Genomic DNA, 20,974 nt, shown 5'->3' on the forward strand with positions numbered 1-20,974 from the left:
GAACAAACTTCTTCACCTTTAGAGGAGAGAGTGTCCATGGAGGAAAGGCCAGAGGTAGTAGTTTCTGTGGCTGATTAATAGTAGGGATGGGCAGGCGCTGCACTGCCTGGCCAAAGCTAGAGTTGCTGTAAGTTAGGTGGACACGGTTCAGGAAGTGCTTCTCCCCTTGAAGAACATGGCGGAGATGGGTACGCATAGTTTCCTGGGCGGCAATCACGTCTAGTGGGAGACATCCTGCCTCCGCTACTCTTCCTGATGCCGAGGAACCCTTTGGGAGGCCCAGGCATATTCGCAGGCAGTTCTTCCGTGCGGCAACGAGAGACTTATTGCTTGATGTGATAATCTTTGAAAAAAGGCCGTAAATTTGCTCGCTTAACCCTTTTCCACAAGCTTTATCACCACCCATCACTTCGCCGTGATTTGTTTCAGTCACCTGATGCTCTCTTTCCACGCCGTGATCATTCTTTCAAAGTTAAACGCGTAAACTGTCATTCATCGTCTTATGCCAATTCATTTATTCCCCGTACTATCACTGAATGGAATTGTTTGCCATAAGTCATCGCCACAGAAACTGACAATAAAAAATTCCAAGAGCTTCTTCGCTGTGACGGTTATGTTTGCTCTTTTTGTCAGTGTTCAATTTTTTTGTGTGATGCCTTATGTTTTAATTAACGTTTTTTTGTTACACTTACTTGTTAAAATGTATCGCGATTACTTATGATTGTACCCCCCCCCCCTATGTAATGCCCTCTTCTGGAGGGCCTTTAGGGGTAACTTGAATAAATAAATAAATAAGTAACAGCAGTTGTAAACTACTCTCTTTAGAGATATTATTAAACTGCCATTCTTGATCTCAGAGAACCAGCCGTATGCGCTGCACCCCTTTCTCATTCTTACAGTTATTTCCCTCTCCTGATCTTGATCAGCGGTGACTACCTGCCCTAAGTAGACATATTCTCTTGCTACTTCCAGCACCTCGCTACCAAGTGGGAACTGCTGTTCCCTTGCTAGACTGCTGAACATTACTTTGGTTTTCTGTATATTTTTTTGTAAATCCACCGTTCTGTTTTGCCTTCCTAACTCATTGATAGTACTTTGCAGTTCATGTCCTCAATCACTTAGCAAGGCAATGTCGTAAGTGAATCGCAGATAACTTAGGTATTCTTCATTATGTCTTTTCCCCATTTGTTCCCAATTCAGGCATCTCCAGTAAACAGGTGGTGAATAGCATTGGCGCGATCGTGTCCCCATGCCTGACACCATTCTATGGTGGAATTTTATTGCTGACTTCATGGAGGACTATGGTAGCTGTGCAGCTGTTATATATATTGAAGCGGGTAGACGACGACGACAATGAGCGATGGCACGAGTGGGAGGAGTCGAACACGACAACAAAGTTCGGACTGTGTTCTCGGTGCCGCTCGCAGCTGTTCTTTTGACACCGCCCGGGTCTGTTATGAGACCCACGAAGACGATCTGACCAGCTGGGACGTGTGCAAAGAGAAACTGCGCGAATTGTTTGGACGGCCGCTCGGCCGAACGCTTGCCGCTATGAAGGACCTCGCCTCCCGAGCTCGAACTTCTACGGAGTCCTATGTGTCTTACATTCAGGATGTGTTGGCGCTCTGTCACAACATGACAGAGGGCAACATGCCCGAGTCTGACAAAGTCGGCCACGCGTTGAAGGGAATCGCCGACGATGCCTTCAACTTCCTCGTATACAAGAACTTCAGTACAGTCGACGGAATTATTAAGGAATGTCGACACTTCGAAGAAGCCAAAAACAGGCGTATTAGCCAGCTGTACATACGGCTCCCCAACACGGCTGCGACTTCCTCATGTGAAGACCTGGGCACTGGGAAATTCCAGCGCCTCCAGAAAATGTGACCCGCATCATCCGACATGAGCTCGAAGCTATGTCCCCTGCCCCCCCCCCCCCCCCCCCTGCATCTACATGATGGCGACAACCGCTTGCCTATAATCTCTCTGGTACAAGCCATCGTCCGCCAAGAGCTTGAAAACCTTGGCCTCCAGCACGTCAGCCCCGTACGGCCTTCACCACCATCCGAAATCACTGCGATTCCTCCTGGACAACCTTCGTACTTCACTCCACGTCGGCGAAACCCTAACGACTGGCGGAGAACCAACCACAGGCCCATTTGTTTCCTCTGCCACCGCAGTGGCCACATCTCCCGTCACTGTCGAAATTATTGGTCCCGTCGCAGCACATACCGTCCTCTAAGGTCCCACCACGACAACGAATAGCCCCGCCACTACACGCCCCCTCCAGCCCAGCACAGTGCTACAGTCGACGGCCAGATTCCCCGCTTCAGCCGCTCCCCGTCCCACCTGCTTCGACAGTCTCGTTCACTGCAACACCGTCGCTCCTCTCCTGGCCCCTACGGACGCTTGCAAGCTGATAAATAGACGCTGCAGTGCCTGGAGGTGATGCTGCAGTAGCTGCAGTACAGCCCCAGTCCCAAAATCCTCGATTAGCCCTTCGCGCACACCATAATTTCCTCGCCATTTATGTCGATGGAGTGCCTGTGAGAGCCCCGATCGATACAGGCGCGCACGTATCCGTCATGAGTTCAACCCTACGACGCCGCCTCCGAAAAGTACTGAGCCCTGCGCCCACAGCAGTTCTCCGCGTGGCCGACGGCCGATTCCTCTTGTTGTTGGACTATGCACAGCCCGTGTGACCATATCCGGCCGCCATACATCCGTTCTGTTCTCTGCTCTGGACCAGTGCCCTCATGAAGTCATTCTCGGCGTCGACTTCCTGTCTGAGCATTCAGCCCTCATTAACTGCGCCACTAATGTTGTTCAGCTTGACGTTCCTCTTTCTGCTGAGTCGCCGTCCCCAGTTGTACCCCGTCTTTGTGCTGTCGACTTTGTCCGTTACCGCCTCAAGCAGCAACTTACATTTCTTTCTCATCTCTTCCCCCTGTGCCTGATGGTCACTACGTAGCCACACCGAAACTTGACGTCGCCCTGACGCGAAGCATTGCGCTTGCACACACTGTATTCACAATGTCGGCCAACCGAGCGTACCTTCCGGTCCTGAACTTTGGTTCATGTATCCAACCGCTCCCGCAAGGCATCTCACTCGCCACGCTGTGCCCTGCTGCCGAATGTGTGATATCAGTGGTGGACAACTGCTTACCTTCCAGTCACCGAAGTCTTTGATCATGAATTAGAATTTTCAAACATGAGCCAACTGTATGGCAGGCGAGGTTTATCATTGCCATTATTCTTCTGGAAGCTATCATCAAACGTATCTATTTAGTACTGGCTAGTAGGAGACATGCGTTGTATTTACCAGTAATTCAGGTGAAAATGGTAATATTTGGAGATGTGCTTACAGGAGGAATTCGTATCGTCATTAAACATGTAACGCATGTAAATGAGAGCTGAGAGATACAAACTCAGCAGCGTGCTGAACCAAATTTTTTTCGAGTTAGGTTCGGGTTCACGCCTTTCCGGTTCAGTTCCGAGTTCGGCTTCAGAGTGACATTCTGTTTCGGTTGAAACCTGTTCGGACCGTATCGAATTGTTTCAAACGTGTTCAGGAAAAAAAATCAGAACGTAGATGTGTTTTAATCAACCTTGTTATGCTGTTTACTTTTTCTGGCCCATTGGAATAAAAAATTAAAAAAAATGAAAAATTTGTTTAATGCGACATTTTCTCACTTTTTCATCTTTTTTTATTGTCCGCGACAAAAAATCGAATTTACGACAACAGCCGCAAAATGAAATGAACTCGATATGAATTTAATTCAGCTGTGTACACATTATAATTCATCTCATGAGGTATGAGGCGAAGACTCGGTGGATTTTGCATCTACAAAAACCTCCAACCTGAGCAGTTTCGGAGACCCCGTCGGGTGAGTAATAGGTATCTTCTGAACCTTGAGTCAGTCGGGATTTTCTCGTACGCAGCGTACTTGCGCGGGCGCGGACACGACCACCGCACGCATTCTCTACGTTTCCGCGCACTATTAATTAACGAAGCTGTCATGTATCGGCATTTATATACAGATAGACACTCTTCCGTCGCCCTGGAACCGACTTGCCAGTCAGGCCCTTCCCACTCTGCCTTTTTTACTACATGGTATGAGCATATACGAGAACCCCACTGTCGCCCAGGAAAGCCTCGGTGGAGCAATGGCTCTCTAAAATAACCAGAGCTTATCAAATATACTTTATTGCAATCTGCTCTTCGATATCGCCTTTCTCACGCGCGTTATACTTGCCTAGTCCCAATAGCTCAGTGTATTCAAAAATACAGCTCATCGTGGCTTCTGGCTAGTGAAGTGAGGAAATGCTATTTTGGCTTATTATGATGAGGTCGGCCTCTTTGTTCTGATAAAAAGACTATGATAAAAAAGCACGCTTAGATGGATTGAGACCACATTGTTTTTGCACAGACACAAATTGGCAACATCTTCGTTGCGACATTGGGCTGCAACATTCTTGCAAGTGCAGCATTGTGCGAGGAAGAACGTATACTTGCACTAAACAAAATTTCGGTCACTTTTCTTGGTGTTCTATCAAAGGCAGCCCCAGTCTCAACCGAATTCGTTACGCCCTTGATGGAGTCATGTGAATCTCGCGTGCACCTTTACAGGCATTTAATTTCAGAGCTACAAACCACTCTTTCAAACAGCTGTGCTTAATAGGCGACTAAGTGATCATCTGTTGTTTCTGGACAATGGTCGTGAGAGAACTTTGTGCTGATGCATTTGATTTTCTGGCTGTTTGATTTTCCTCAGGATACTTGTACGGCCTCTCTGAAGGCAGATGACAAAGACTGGTTGGTCATTACTTCCTGTACCCTTTATTCTAAAACGGTAAAAATTACAAAAAAAACAAAGAAAATTGTGAGGGAAAGCCCGCACCAAACCTGCGGTTATCGCTGGCGAACCATTTGAAAATAAAAGAAAACGGGCTTTTCTTTATACCCATGAATTAAAACGAATTCAGCGCATATACAGTAGAGCCCACTCATAACGGCCGCAGATATAACGTACGCTCGCTTATGAAGAACTGATGCGGAGCTACTGTCAAAATATGCACAGGGGCAATGGAAATTCGTCGCAGGTCCATTGATAAATTTGGTCACACCAGTCGTTCATAGTAAACGAAGAGGTGCGGTAAACTACTACCGAAGTTGAAGACGTCGTGCTTCCGGTAAGCGCGATGATGAAAAATGGCCTCACAACCTTGATGACACCACCCAGGAAAGAAAATCACGACCAAAAATGCAATAAAATGGTGGCATTCCCGTGCGCAGCACAAACTGGAAAGTCTGGCGTCCGGTAACACTGTAAGCGGTTATGCGATAGCTCTCTATTGGAACAGTCAGTAGCCACCAGCTGTACCCGCGTCGATGGCCGACGAGGGTGTAGCGCCCCTAGCGCCGTGCTCGGCTCGCAGGCCATGGCACGCGGCGCCGGACAAGAAGGAGGAAGTTGGGCTGGGCCGCCACAGCGCAAGCCGCGCAAATAAACATTTCGAACCTCAACGCTGTCAGAGCTCGTTCCTCCTCGTCTTAGTTCTAACAGATTGGGCGACCTGGCTTCGAACACACAACCCCATTCTCCTATATTGATTCCCCTGGATCTTCTGCCCTTCTTACCTGCCGCGACCCTCACCAGAACGCCTCTCGGTGCTCCGGTGGCCGCGTTCCAGGCAGTCAGCCTGCCACCGTTTTGGCCTAACAGCCCCCCGCGCCTGGCTCCTGCAGGTTGAGGCGCATTTCCATTGCGACATATCACCAGCCAGGAGACCAAGATCCTCCATCTCGTGCCGTCCCTGCCTCCTGACGCCGCTGAGGACTCAGTGAACGTTATCAGCTCGCCGTACTCGGCTTGACCCTTCGACCCTTTGAAGGCGGCTATCATCAACCGCAAGTCAGCGTCCCAGCGCAGCAAACTCCAGCAGCTCCTCAGCGTTACAGAGCTTGGCGACAGCTGCCCTTCGCAGCTCCTCCTTCGCACACTCCAGCTTCTTGGAGACCCCGCTGCTAAGCACGGCGCCCTTCTGCGTAAGTTTTTCCTTCAGCGTCTTCCTCAACACATGGTCCCTATCCTCGCAGCTTCGGGTGATGTTTCATCAGACAGGGTCGCTAAACTCGCTGACTGTGTTTCGGACTACTCAGGGGTCCCCAACGTCAGCTTTGTGACCAGTCCACCTCCAACTACTACCGCAGACCCCCAGCTTGCCAGCATGGAATGTAAATTTGATGCTCTTGCCAGGCGGCTCGATGTCGTCGCGCCCTCATCACGCCGTTCGTCGCCACGTTTCCGGTCACGCCGCCGCTCCCCGCCACCTTCGCGTTCTTCAGAGCCCCAACCATCTGACACGTGGCCCGACACCTTGCACTCGGGTGTATTCTGGTACCACCGTACCTTCGGCAGCTATGCTCGCAGGTGCACCTACACGTGCTCGTGGTCGGGAAACGCTGCGACAGGCCACTGATGGCGGCAAGTGGTGCTGGTGGACAAGCATACCGCTTATTTTGTTTCGGACAAGACTACTGGCGCTTGGTTTCCGATAGACACGGGAGCACAGGTCAGCGTCATAGCGGCCTCTTAGGCAGAGCGCTAGCGCTACAACCAGACCTCCGCGCTTCAAGCCATCAGCAACTCCCCTATTGGCATGAACGGTCAACGGTCCCTTACGCTTAACCTGGGATTGCGCCGCACTTTTCTCTGAATCTTCATTATCGCTGACGTATCGCAAGCTGTTCTCGGCAGAGATTTCTTCAGCTTCTTCAACCTATCAGTCGGCATGCAAGCTCATCGCCTCATCGATCCCAGCATGCACCTCTTCGTCAACGGCATACTCTCCATCGCTGCGGCGACAGGGTTTCGCGCTGTCGTCCTTATATTGCGATATGCGAACGTTCCCCTATTGAAAAATCCGGTATCGCGGCAAACCGGATTTTACCGGAACATATCGGTTTCATACCGGTCCGGTATCACTCTCATACCGGCGAGACCCGTCCGGTTTGATCGCTATACCGGTTCATACCGGCCCGGTATCGATCCCAAACAGGACAGACCGCTCCGGTACGGAGCTCATACCGGACAGTCCATTCCCGGTTCGAAGCTCAAACCGGACAGACCAGTGCGGTACGGAGCTCAAACCGGACAGACTAGTCCGGTACGGAGCTCAAACCGGACATACCAGCCTGTATTAAGAGCGATACGTGCTGGGGTTTTGGTGCTTGGACTGCAGATTGACTGTTGTACGCCAGCAGATATTTTTAAGGGGAAGGGGGGGGGGGGGGGGTAAGCGTGCGCATAAGTGCGATAATCAACACATACACGGTTTTGTTGAAAGGGTTAGGAAAAGAAAAGGGCTAAGCGTGGCAAAACATGCAGTTTGTGTATGAAAGGCGGGGGCTGCATGAAGGTGAATGGCGCGCAACCGCCATATTGGCTTCCCGTGCAGCACCCTGACAAAGCCAGGGCTGCTGTGTGCGGGCAAACAGCTAGTATACATCCGCCAGCAGTCTTTGTAAGTCCTGCGCAGATTACTCTGGGTTTCACAGTGCAGAACTTCACGACTGGCTGATAAACATGGCGAGCCTCCGGTGACTGCGCCAGAGGCTCCAAAAGGTTTGTTACTGTCGCGTTGATTGCAGCAGCTTTCTTAATGTTCGCTAGCGGCAGTCTGTAGCGACGCATCGGTGAAGAAATAAAATTCTTGGTTTTCACTTCTTCTTCATCAAGTGGTAGTCCATTGATAACGCAACTTGTCCAAGCGCCATGGCGAGCGGCCCCACCCTTCACTCCATCAGGAAGACATACTAATCACAAATCGCCCAGAACATTTCTATCGACGAAGAAAAGGTTAATTCAACGGAGCCGGCAGCTTGGGTGCTCCCTTAAGGGCGACGCTTCGTGCTAGCTAAAAGATACAGCGCTCGAGAAAACAAAATAAAAACAAAAACCGCCTGTAGAAACCTTACACGAGTAACCCGTCTCTTCGCAATTTTTTTAAAGCTTTTTTTTTCTCTCATCACTGCCTTCTCTGCTTTTCCTGGGTCTGAGAATTCTCAAGGCCTGCGCGCTTTCCTTTCCCCCCCGCTCTGACGTCAGCCACTTTGACCGCTGACCCCTCCGCATTCCTCCGACACTGAGACGTCTCCTTTCTTCCCTCAACCAGTTCTGCACCCTTCCGTAGTCGTGTAGCCGGACATGTCAGCGTGCGCTGCTGCGTTTTATTGCTGTTGCGTTCGTGAGTGCTGGCTAGGAAATTGCTTGTCATCGTGATACCTAAATCTTTGCGTGTCGTGACCTGCTGTTGAAGCAATGGGTCGCTGCTGCGTGCCCAACTGTAGAGGAAACTATGACAACGGACCAAAAGTGCTTGTGTTTTCGTTCCCAAAAGACTCACGTAGGATTACGTGGGAGCGTGCTGTTCGCCGCGACGACGTCGACATACGGACTGTGCGAGATTCTAAGGTACTGTACGTTGTGTCTGCGCATCGAAGCAATCGTTGAAGTCTAATAATTTATCACGGTGCTAAAATATGGACAAGGTGCGGTTCTAAAATTCATGGGACGCGATGTTTGCCCTAGACTGCTGGTATCTGTAAATATATCTTTTTCTCTTATGTACCAGGCAGTGTTCTTGTGTGGTTGAAAGATACAAATTTTCAAGTTCAGGGTGGGCGTTCATGTCATGGTTAAATAAATATGCCTATGAATATCATCGAATTTTGCAGAGAGCATACATACACTAACGAGATATATTCTTGCATCTTGATTCAACGTTTCGACTATATTTAGTGTGCGTAGTGTTTTGGCTAAAGAATGCTCATTATATTTAGGTAATTGAAGCGATTCTATGCATTTGCGCAATGAATAAAGTAATAATGGCCGTAAGTTGCATGTCACAGTGCTCAATGCATTATGTTGTGTGTCAGTGCCCAATTAAATGATCAGCTGGGGGCATTATGTACTACCTATCATATTTACTTTTCAGCCGGTGCTTTTGACTACTTCATTGGCCAGCACCCTGTAGAGACCGCAGCACCGGTAGATCGTCGCAAAGAGTTAAATTATTACCTCAGTGAGCTGGTTCAAGACATGCGAAAAAAATAAACATCTTTTGGAGTTTTTGATGCATTATAATACTCACCAAGCTACCAATACTTGGTAAAAGCTGGGAGCAAATAACACAATTGCACATCGACTGCAATACGAGTCGCTGATAATCGCAGATTACCAGTTTCTGAGGCTCTGTATATTGCAGCATTTGGCATGTACACTTATGGCCCCAGTTTTTGGGCAGATTTAGTCCAAGTGGGATATATTTGAAGCATTTTATTCCTGCCTTTGTCCTGAGATACAGGGCCATCCTGTATAATACGGGCCTAGCCCGTAGAATACAGGACTGTCCTGTATGCCGGTATGAATTTTAAACCGGAACCGCATACCGGGTTATTGTACAGGATTTGCGATACCGGATTACCTGAGTATCCTGTACAAAACAACAGGACTGTCCTGTTTTATACAGGATATTCCGGTAATCCGGTATCGCAAATCCTGTACAATAACCCGGTATGCGGTTCCGGTTTAAAATTCATACCGGATTTTTTAGTAGGGTCTCGCTGATTTTCCCAACCTGATAAAGCCGCACGCCAGAGAGTCACCAGTGAAGCACTCGAACACCCACCACATTGTGGCTTCGGGACCTTCGGTGTTTGCTGGCATATCGCCGCTTGTCTGGAGAACGCTTTGCTATCGCTCGCAATGAGTTCCAACACATCCTTGAACTCGGAATAGTACGCCCTTCCTCAGCAACTGGGAATCGCTACTTCATAAGATGCCAAAGAAAGATCCGGGTGACTGGAGGCCAAGTAGAATTAGCGCGCCCTCATTGGTCACACTTTACCAGACGACTATCTACTTCCTCACATACAGGACTTTCCAGCGAACCTCGCTCAGTATACGATCTTCTCTAAAATTGATTTAGTGAAGGCTTATCACCAAATTCCCGTGGAGCCCACTGATATTCACAAGACAACCATTACCACACCGTTCGGTCTCTTTAAATATGTGCGGTTGCATTTTGGCTTGCGCAACACCGCACAGACAGCGAACTGTCAACGAGGTTAGGCGAGGCTTCGAATTCGTGTTCGCTTACATGATCTCCACGATCTCCTCGTCGCATGTTCATGCGGATCTGAGCATGAAGCCCATCTGCGCGCCCTCTTCCACCGACTTCATGAATAGGGACTCGTCATCAACCCGAACAAGTGCTTCTTTGGCGTAGCTACAATACATTTCCTGTACCACCTTGTTGCCACTCAACAAGGCATTCGGCCTCTCGACAGCAAAGTCAAAGCCACTCAAGATTTTCCAGCCCCCACGTCACTTAAAAAGCTCGGAGAAACCTTGGGCCTCCTGTACTTTCATCGCCGCTTTCTGCCGAAGTGCGCCTCTTTCCTGACGCATCAGATAGATCTTTTGGCTACTAAAAAAGATTCTGCGGCGCCACTTGAGCGGACCTAAGACACTGCAGCTGCATTTTCTGCTTCTAATACGGCGCTCTCAGACGCCACTTTGCGCATACATCCAGTTCCTGACGCTCCACAGCGCCTCGTCATCGACGCCTCGGGCATTGCCGTCGCACAGTTCTCGAGCAGCATGTCTCCAGTTAACAGCTTCTCGATTTTTTCTCCGCTGAAGCCACCTGAGACTAAATGCAGTACCTTCGGCGGACAACTGCTGGCTGTGTACCTCGCCATCCAACATTTTCGCCACTTCTTGGAGCGCCGCGAATTCACGTAATCACGGACCATAAGCCCCGGACGTTTACCTTCCAAAGGAACCACAGCACCTACACTGCACGCGAGATTTGCCAACTGTGTTTACAGTGTACAGAAGATCTCCGTCACGTCCATGGCCCGGAGAATGCTGCTGCTGATGCGCTTTCTCGTGTTAGTGCAATGGCACCCGAAGCATCTGTAGACATGGTGGAGCTAGCGGCTGCCCAGCGCAACGATCCACAGCTGCATCGCCTTTGCTTCTCATGCACGTCTCTGTCCTTCGCCGAATGTCCACTGCGGGCAGGCTTGGCGCACTTGCGCGGGACATCACGCTTCCCGCGTAGCATTTAAGCCAATTTTGCAATTCACGTTTAAAATTCTTGGACCCGGATCTGAAACTCCGGCTTCCATCAGGCTTACCACGACGTAGGCTTACTAGCTTTCACCAACCATTACTTTTTCGTAATCGGTATGGCTGACAGCCCTGCATGTGACATCTGCGGGCATGACGAGACTATAATGCACATTCTCTGTGACTGCCCTGCCTATAGCGCCGAAAGGCAGGCCCTCAGCCGTGCGCTGGAGCGCCTTGATCCACGCCCGCTCACGGAAATGAAGATTCTCGGCCACTGGCCGCGGCGATCGTCGTCAGGGAAGGCCTCCAAGGCACTGCTCCGCATCTTGCGAACTTCTGGCCTGCACGATAGGCTGTGACTTCATGGAACTCTGACTTTTCAGTGTACTTCAGTTTTCTGCTCCTCTCTTTCCCTTCCTTTTTTTATCCCCTCACTCCTTTTCTCCCGTGTAGGGTAGGACTCCGATTCTTCTTTCGGTTAAACTACCTGCCTTTCCTCTTCTACCTCCTCCTTCTCTCCTCCTTCCCTCCTCCTCCCCTCCTCCTCCACTGCCGTTTTCCTCCCAGTTCATTACGTGCTAGACATCCTTTGGTGTATAGCGCCCCTAAGTACCTTTGGCTTTCCATCGCCCCATTGTTGATAAACTGTACCATTGAGCCACCCTGGTATCCGTGCGACACAGAAACTCATCGCATCTCGTTTCCTTTGGCCAAGAAGAAATGGCGACGTTGTTGTTTTTCTTGTTGTGACCGGGAGAAGGGTGAAAAGGACTGCCTACTGGCTCGAGCCGAGCCACCACCACTGCCGCGTGCATATAGAGGAGAAATAAAAGTCAGAAGAGAGAAAGAAAAGAAAAGACGCGCTTCGCAGCAACAACCACGTCCGCCGAAGCGTACGCTGCTGAAAACACCGATAAGCGGCCTAAGCCGCGATCGCTCCAATACCTCTGCCGACGTACCACCGTCAGCACGCTTAACACGACCGCTCGACCGCTTGTATTGCAATGGCATTAGCGCCGCGGGGGGTTGGCCGCTGAGTGTGTGACAATATTTGGGGGGAAGCAGGGGCGACCTGTCTACAACCGCCGCAAACACACAGTGCATCACGGTTTGGGACACAGCGTTCAGCGCTCAGGGGCTGTATTATCAGTGCAAGACGCGCAATGAAGCGTTCGTGTTAAGCGTGATGACGACGGTACGCCACTTGGCACGAACCTGCCTTCAATTCCACCGCGTCAAAGTTCACCGGCATACCGTCACGCCTGCCTCTCCTTTTTGGCCGCCTGACGCATGGTTTTTCGACGTTCACATGGACATTTTTGGACCTCTCCCGTTATCACGTGGGGCAACTTATCTACTCACATGTGTGACATCACGTTGCTGACACTACAGCCGATACAGTTCGTTTGACCTTCCCGGCTGGCCGGGTCTCTCGATTCGGCTGCCCGTCTGTCGTCACCGCCGACCGCGGCCGCAAGTATCAATTGTCCTGTTTACTGCCCTTGCCAATATTCTGGGCGTCTGCCTTAACCATACGACCGCCTACCACCCTTCAGCCAATGACTTGGTGGAACGTCTGCATCGACACCTGAAGGCTGCCCTTGCCACTTATCAGCCACGCGAAACCTCGTCCGACCACCTTCTCCTCGTCCCTTTGGGCATTCGCTCGTCACTGAAGGCTGACCTTGGCAGCTCTTCTGCTTAGTTAGTATACGGTGTTCCCCTGCCTCTCCCTGAGGAATTCTTTTCTCCTTCCTCTCCTCCATTCATCCATGACGCTTCCACCTACATCCGAGACCTACGCAACACATTTGGCCACTACTCCTGTCACCCCTGCCGAGCGCCACCCACAGTCCGTGTTCGTCATCCAGGACCTGGCCTCCTGCGCCCAAGTTTTCATCCGCCATGACCACGTCCGTCCGCCCCTCACGCCAGCCTACGATGGACCGTTCCGCGTTCTCCATCGTGCGCTGAAGACCTTAACGTTAGGCGTAAACGGCCGTGAAGACGTAGGGGTTGCTGAACGACTCAAACCAGCCTACCTTGCCCCTCCTCTGCTGTTCGGCTCTCCACTCACTATCGCTTCGGGCGCGCCACCATCGTGCGCATCTTCCTCCAAGCACATCTGCTGGGGTGGTGGTGGTGGTGAAAACTTTTATATTTTGAAAAAGAATTTGGGAGCCACAGAGTGGCCTCGCTACATGGTCGGCGTACCGCAAGATGAGGCCCCGTCTCTCGCCCGTTTCACCAGAGCCCTTTGGGACTCAACCGAGGAGCAGTTGAGGAGGGCAGTCTCCCATGCCTCTCTGGAAGGGGTAGGGGAAGGGGGGAGGTGGGGATTTTGAGTACATGCCCACACCATGTGGAAGATATCACAGGTCTCCCCACAGTGTGGGCATCGCCCATCCGTGTTAGGATCGTAATGTTTTATTATTGCACGACAGAGTAGAGTACCTGTCTGCAGGCGCCTTAAAGTTCGCTCCTCCGTATTACTCAGCCCTTTTGCAGGGGCCGTGTGGATCCTCTGGCTTCGGCTCTACGAGGGGGAGCCCTGTAACGCCCCTCGAGCCGCACAAGGCACAAGGTGGCATGGTATCGAGAAGCTTACGCGACGATTTCAATATAAACTAAAAGGACCGTAGCTCTTCATGTGATGTTTTGTGCGGTGCAGGCGCTTCTTCCGACTCAAAGAAGAAAGACCAGCCAAACAAGACGAACAGACAAGGAGAGAACAACACAGGACAAACGCTGGACTCACGAACGCGTTGGCACGATTACTCAGAGGTTGACATAAAATGAAATAGCCCACGGTAGCCCCCGGCGTTGTTCTCTCCTTGTGTATTCGTCTATTTGACCTGTTTTTCTTCTTTGACTGCCATACCAACAGGCCGACCATTCTACTTTGTTCCGACTAGACCACGGTGCATATCGCCTATGTCGCCTGCAGTGGCACCTGTTGCAGTTGTTCTCCGTGGTTATATGTTTTTCGTGCGTATGTGCGATTGTATTACCATTGTCTTACCACCTCTCAAGCACAAATGCTCGCTTCATGTTACGATCGCGTAGTTCTGATTCAAAAATTTCATGCGACAGGCTGATATTGCGATGGTGTTCGAGGCGTTTCACGAGAGCAACCGCAAATTCCAGCTTCGAGTACGGACTCAGACGCGCGCCTATATATGCATGTGCTGAACGTGTTTTGCGACGTGTTAGTTCAGCGCGATACAAGAGAGTATTGTCACGTTGTAGTGACGGCAGTCCAGCGGTCAGGAAGACACCAGAAAGACTTGTAAACGAAGCTCTTTATTTGGGCTGACTTGCGCCCTCAAAAGAACTGAATCACTCGGCGGCGGCGTAAGCAACAGGCGTGCTCGGCGGTCGTCGAACTACGAATGCCCACTGCTCGCAGCATCGTTCAATTTAAAGCCGGTAAGGAAACTTCGAGATAGCAGGCCGAGATCATCTAGAGTAATCTGGAAACACGTAGATGCAGCTGTTCACGGCTGTGAACAATCGAGATTAGACCGGTCGCTTCTCGCGTCACAATCAAAAATGATAACACCCCTTTCATGCGGCCTTGCGCGAACGATCAGACATTACAATGATACGTGGCATTACCCCCCTCCCAAAGAAGCAACGTCTCGATGCTTTAAAGTGAAAATAAGCACGGATAATGCAAACTTCGAGTCCTTTAGCGTTCATAATAGGGTTTAAGACGTACGACATGTACGACTTCCGGGCATGTGCGTCGTCGCTGAGATGCTGTCGTTCCGTCGGGGATGACTTCATAGTCCAGGTCACCGATGCGGCGGAGAACCCTATATGGGCCAAAGTAGCGTCGCAGCAACTTTTCACTCAATCCACGGCGGCGAATTGGTGTCCATATCCAAACACGATCACCTGGCTTGTAATGCGTGTCTCGTCGGCGCAGATTGTAGCGTCGGGCGTCGGTGCGCTGCTGGTCTTTTATGCGAAGCCGCGCAAGTCTTCGGGCTTCCTCGGCGCGATGGAGGTAGGCGGCGACGTCGAGGTTGTCTTCGTCTGAAACGTGCGGGAGCATTGCGTCGAGTGTTGTCGTGGGCTTCCTGCCGTATACCAGCTGGAATGGGGTAAACCTGGTTGTCTCCTGGACGGCAGTATTATAAGCGAAGATCACGTAGGGCAGAATGGAGTCCCACTTCTTGTGTTCGGCGTCGATGTACATGGAGAGCATGTCTGCGATGGTCTTGTTCAGACGCTCAGTGAGTCCGTTGGTTTCTGGATGATAGGCAGTGGTCCTCCGATGGCTTGTCTGGCTGTAGTTTAAAATGGCTTGCGTGAGCTCCGCTGTAAACGCCGTTCCTCTGTCTGTGATGAGCACTTCCGGGGCGCCGTGTCGCAGGAGAATTTGTTCGACAAAAAATTTTGCGACTTCTGTTGCGGTACCACTAAGCAACGCTTTTGCTTCGGCGTAGCGGGTCATGTAGTCGGTGGCCACGATGATCCACTTGTTTCCTGATGAAGAGGTCGGAAAGGGGCCGAGGAGGTCCATCCCTATTTGCTGAAAGGGCTTAGTTGGCGGTGGTATGGGGTTCAGGAGTCCGGCTGGTCTAGTCGGAGGCGTTTTGCGTCGCTGACACTCACGGCACGTTTTCACGTAATTAGAAACGTCGGTAGCTAGCCGTGGCCAATAGTACTTCTCCTGGATGCGGTGCAGCGTGCGAGCAATCCCGAGATGTCCTGCAGTCGGCTCATCATGACATGCCTGCATAATTTCTTGCCGGAGATTTTTGGGCACGACAAGAAGATGCACTGTCCTGTTCGGCGCGAAGTTCTTCAGGAGGACATTATTGTGAAGGACGAAGGACGACAGTTGCCGCTTGAACCCTCGGGGAGGCGATGCGGTCTTGCCTTTCAGATAATCAACTAGGCTTTGCAAGTCAGGATCCGAGTGCTGCTGCTGCGCGAAACTGCTGGCGCTTACAGGTCCTAAGAAAGCGTCGTCGTCTTCCTCTTCGGGTGCTGCGTCGACAGGAGCTCGTGACAAGCAGTCTGCATCGGAATGCTTGCGGCCAGATTTGTAGACTACAGTTATGTCGAATTCTTGAAGACGCAGGCTCCAACGAGCAAGGCGGCCGGAGGGATCTTTCAAATTGGCCAGCCAGCACAGAGCATGGTGATCAATCACAACCTTGAATGGTCGTCCGTATAGGTAGGGGCGAAATTTGGACGTGGCCCAAATAATGGCGAGGCATTCTTTCTCTGTCGTCGAATAGTTGGCTTCGGCTCTCGACAGTGAACTGCTAGCGTACGCGATAACTTTCTCCTGTCTGCCATTTTTCTGAACGAGGACCGCTCCTAAGCCCAGGCTGCTTGCATCGGTATGAACTTCGGTTTCGGCGTTTTCATCAAAGTGCCCGAGCACAGGAGGGGACTGTAGGCGGCGCTTCAGCTCGTTGAAAGCGTCCTCTTGTGGCCTTTCCCATTTAAAAGGCACGTCAGCCTTGGTAAGTTGAGTCAAAGGTTCAGCGATGCGCGAAAAGTTCTTGACGAATCGTCGGTAATAAGCGCACAATCCAAGGAATCTGCGTATAGCCTTCTTGTCATTAGGCTGTGGAAACTCTGCGATCGCAGCCGTCTTCTGGGGGTCTGGGCGAACTCCATCCTTGCTTACGACGTGACCAAGGAACAGCAGCTCCTCGTAGGCGAAGTGGCACTTCTCTGGTTTCAGTGTCAGGCCTGAAGACTTGATCGTTTCCAGCACTATCCGAAGCCTTCTGAGGTGGTCTTCAAAGCTTGAGGAGAAGACAACAACGTCATCTAAGTAGACTAGGCAAATCGGCCACTTCAAGCCTGCGAGCACCGTATCCATTACTCGCTGGAACGTCGCTGGGGCAGAGCAGAGGCCGAATGGCATCACCTTGAACTCGAAGAGTCCGTCTGGCGTGATGAACGCAGTCTTCTCGCGATCTCTTTCGTCGACTTCAATTTGCCAGTAGCCGCTCTTCAGGTCCATCGATGAGAAGTACTTAGCGTTGCACAGCCGGTCCAGTGTATCGTCGATGCGGGGGAGGGGGTAGACATCCTTCTTCGTAATGTTGTTCAGGCGGCGGTAATCGACGCAAAAGCGAAGGGTGCCGTCTTTCTTTTTCACTAGGATGACCGGTGCTGCCCAGGGGCTCCTCGATGGCTGTATGACGTCGCAAGGTTGTGGCGGTGAAAGGTTGTGGCGTTAACGGGGGCTGACTTTGGAGTGGCCATGCATGCCACGTATGTTCCGCCTTTCCTGCGGGCGTCGTCTTTGTCTGACACCATATTCTTCGCTACTGGTCTAGCAACTATTCAACTGGTAATGTCGACTGATAAATCTCATGTTTGACATACCTCCTCAGCAGGGTGGATGGAGAGTTTGTGGAGAATTACGCGTCCGGCAGCTGTCGCGACAAGCGGGTAACTTGTGCCATCATATGGGCTTCTATTAGATCAGCGAGCGTGCTAACTACATCAGTTGACCTCAGATGGCGTATGCCGGCAGGCCAAGGGACGCCTTGTATGCTGTTATAATGATGCTATTAAGAGCGTATTCGTCCCTGCAACGCAGATGCTAGTACGGTCAGGCGTACGTGATTCGACTTATTAAGAATGATTGCATGATCCTGCATTGGTAGGCTTTTCTCATGCCCCTGCGACGAATGGCAATGCGCCTCACCAGCCCGCGTGTCTGGTGCGCCGTGACGCGTAGGCGGTGGATCCCTTCCGTGTTGAGAGTATTCTTCTAATACACATGCCAAGAACCCTGACCATGGCTACCAGCGGTATTGGATGGTTGTCAATGTGCAGCTGGATAGGTTCCCGAGGGTCGGGTGCTGCCTGTGAGGCTTGTTTGTTCCTGTTAACGAAGAGTTCAGATTTAGCCGGTGAACACGCAAGGCCGTTCCCTGTGTACCCATCAGTTCAATCGTAAATATTATAAATTCTTTCTACAGTGTGCTCGTATGCGATCTGCCACCGTTGTATGCATGTGTTTATTTTATTATTAAGGCGGAAGCCTTTAATGTCTCATCGTTGTAAGCAGCAGTTGTCGACAGAAAATGTCACGCTTTTCAATTGGTGGAAACGGTCGTGACGTCACAGTGCGCGAATTTCAAACGGGGCTAATTGTACTTGTGCTAGTAACCATGCAACCAATTGAAGGGATCGTACAGTGATGCTCCAAGTAAGTGGGAGTGAGCTTAGTTAATTGCTTAATTACCCAATTAGCCTAATTAGCTTTACTAGTCAGGCCATATAAATAAATAAAATTGATTAAGAAATTGGTCGTGCTCAGGAATCGAACCGCGGCCTCGGGCGTGAGAGACGAGCATGCTATCCACTCCGCCATGCCAGCTCGATAATTTGTAACGAACAAAGGCGCGTCTAGTGAATACAGTGTCTTCGCTCACTATCATCCTCCCCCCTTCCCTTCCGGCCAGGTTTAGGTGTCCACCGAGATATGAGAGACATACATTTCCTTTCCTCAAAAACCAATTTACTGACGAGCGAGGCGTAGAACCGAATGGGCGATAGCGTTCTATGGACTCCTTGGCAGCGTTGCAAGACGCTGTCGCGTTCCACTCTTGGGGCATCAGTGACCACACTTTAGGTCAAAAAAATGCCCCCCTGAATTTTGTGAGACAGTTACTGCGTAATTTCCTTTCCTCAAATACAATTTTCATTTTCTTCATTACGGCTCCTCTTTATCTATCTTCTTTCACTCCCAATTCCTCCCTTCCTCCACGGTGCGGTTCAGGTGTCCACCGAGATGACAGAGAATTACTGTGCCATTTTCTTTCCTCAAAAAGCGTTCGTTCAAAGGGCAAGGCATCGCGCTTAACGGGTGGTGTTCCGTGGACTCCCTGGCAGCACTACAACGCGCTGTCGCGTTCCACTCCTAAAGGCGAAGCTTAAGCGTCATTAATTAGCGGTTAATTAGTATTCAGACATTAATCAGTAATTAACCATTAATTACTGATTTGTCATCACTTAGTAATTAGTACTCAATTGTATGTGACGCCAATTGTATGTAAATAAATAAATCTTTTAGACAAAAAGTGCCCATAAATACATGGTCCAAATGTGATTCTCCCCCCAAACCACCTCCTCCAGGAGTGACCCATAAGTCTACCACTGCTTGGCCCATGCCCATTTCTGTAACAACTAATGCCAATGGGGTGCAGAGTGCTTTTCATGTCAGGTGTGATTTTTGTTTTAGGAAGGGGCATAGAACTAAATTTAAAAAACAACCTTTTTATTTTCGTCACATCACATCATTATTTTTACACAGCAATTACAAAATGGTATTGTGAACTCAGACATTTTCTTTTTATAGACATCAAAACTTTTTCAAAATAAAAATTTGCTTCGTGTTCGTAGACTTGTGGGTTGTTGATGTTTTCCTGAAGGCACCGAGTTTCTGTAAATTTGGGCTGAGCCCGACAAAAACATTGCTTCTGCAGCCAAATTGTTCAGGCTATAAATTTGCACCACGCTGTATTGGGCGAGTTGGATGCAGTTCATCTTGAAGACGAGCCAAAAGCAGACAAAGGACCGGCAAAAGAGAAGATGACAGGGACACTGTCAAACAATTAAAGGTTTAATGGAAAAATCAGAAAATATATAAGGTGAAAACGCATGAAACTTAAAACGAAAGAAAAACAGAAAAACATCAAGAATTACACTGCACAGGAAAGGCACTTATTAAGGAATGCTGTCTCGTTTCTCTGCAAAGCAACAGATGGTTTTGCTACACACGTGTACGAGTTCTTAGCGATGCAACATGCTGTGAAAATTTGCCTGCCTATCTGGTTACTACTCTTGCATGCTATCGACGTGTTATGTAAGTCCCGCACGCAGAGATGATCTTCATGTTCCTTGCATTCGTAGCAGCGTAGCACGAGGTTAGAAGAAGGGGATTTTTTCCTTGTGAAGAAATTTTTCACACTCTTTCAATCTGACGTTTCAGCACCTAGCCGTTTGAGCGCATTACAAAGGAACCCTACACACCACCCCTTCGTTGCAACTAATGAACCTGTCTACATGCGACACAGTGCACCTTTGAACCTCCTTTCTGGAAGAGGCCGGTACCAGCCTCTTATTCACTGCAGCAAACACTTTCTAAACTTTATGAATGGCGGAGAACACCACCTGCACATTGTGTCACGCTGCGATCTTTCCTAGACGATGAGAGACACCGTGCAGATACCCAGATGGACACGACCTTCTTCTGTGTCTCTTCCTGGTGCCCCTGAGGGGAAGGCGTAGCCTTTTTCTTCAGCTCTCCAACGAGTCTTTCCGCCAAACGAGCAAGGTTCTTCTCTTAAATTTGGCACTGCAGGCATACTGAAGTCACTATAACAACTGCAAAATAAGTCATATCAGCACACTACTTTTGGCTCTGGGACTGAGCTAAAGTGCCTTAGAACAAAGATGTTTCAGGCGTTTTTTTTGGTCTGCTCTATCCTTTCAAAGGATAATGAGGATGAGGAAATTAAGTGTTCCCATGCAGTTTTCTGCTCTACCTATGGCACCACTCACCCACCGTATATAACAATTAAGCGTGAATGGGTGTAAATGTCTCCCTACTCTCCTATGGAGAGAAATATACGTTAAGATTCACAAGACTAACTTGAGCTCCCTAGAAATTGGAAAAAAAATTTAATTGTAAACTATGTGACTTAACATCCCTCAACGACGCGTGAGCTATTAGGAACACCACAGCGGTGGACACCAGATTAACTTTGACCAGCTGGGGTTCTTTATGGTGCACGTGCAATGCCCAGCAATTGAGGTTTTCTGAATTTCTGCTTGACTGA

General features: G+C 50.0%; 2 pseudogenes; both read left to right on the forward strand.

Moving 5' to 3' along the window:
* The first annotated feature begins 1,353 nt into the window (after positions 1–1,353).
* Positions 1,354–2,427, forward strand: LOC149325772 (uncharacterized; annotated as a pseudogene).
* Positions 2,428–5,442: 3,015 nt separating this feature from the next.
* Positions 5,443–17,999, forward strand: LOC149325773 (uncharacterized; annotated as a pseudogene).
* Positions 18,000–20,974: the final 2,975 nt, after the last annotated feature.

This window comes from Amblyomma mixtum, chromosome 10 (genome assembly GCF_055824585.1).
Source record: "Amblyomma mixtum isolate Tamu chromosome 10, ASM5582458v1, whole genome shotgun sequence".
Lineage (NCBI taxonomy): Eukaryota > Metazoa > Arthropoda > Arachnida > Ixodida > Ixodidae > Amblyomma > Amblyomma mixtum.